The sequence below is a fragment of the Fukomys damarensis genome, unplaced genomic scaffold, assembly GCF_012274545.1.
Source record: "Fukomys damarensis isolate Sample0158 unplaced genomic scaffold, DMR_v1.0_HiC HiC_scaffold_39, whole genome shotgun sequence".
NCBI lineage: Eukaryota > Metazoa > Chordata > Mammalia > Rodentia > Bathyergidae > Fukomys > Fukomys damarensis.
In genome coordinates, this window is record NW_022900951.1 from 202,380 (window position 1) to 203,043 (window position 664).

Here is a 664-nt window from a genome sequence, read left to right on the forward strand (position 1 = left end):
TTTTTTTTGGCACCGGGGATCAAACTCGGGTCATTGAGCTTGTGAGGCCGGCGGCGGCACCACTGAACTGCATCCCCAGACCAAAACAGACTTGCTTTTATCAACTAGAAAGACAGTGGAGAAAATTGGTCATGTTCTGCAATTTTGACTCAAGTCTGTAGATGCCAAATTTTAAATCCTAGAAATGAAAACTAGGGAAATTTGAATTATCTTCCATTCTTAGTGAAGTCTCACGACAACCTGGTCATCGTGCGTCTCAGTGCCTCTCTTTATGAGCCATCAAGTGATGTCACGTGGCCGTCACAGTGAGCACACAAAAAGGTCAGATGCGCAGAGAAAGGCATCACATTCACATTTTGTTGGTTACACCATACTACTATTATAACTATATATCAGTATTACACACCTATTGCTACTCTCCAGTTTATAAATTAAAGTTTGTCGTAGATATATACATCTATGCCTCTCTTTATGAGCCATCAAGTGATGTCACGTGGCCGTCACAGTGAGCACACAAAAAGGTCAGATGCGCAGAGAAAGGCATCACATTCACATTTTGTTGGTTACACCATACTACTATTATAACTATATATCAGTATTACACACCTATTGCTACTCTCCAGTTTATAAATTAAAGTTTGTCGTAGATATATACATCTATATA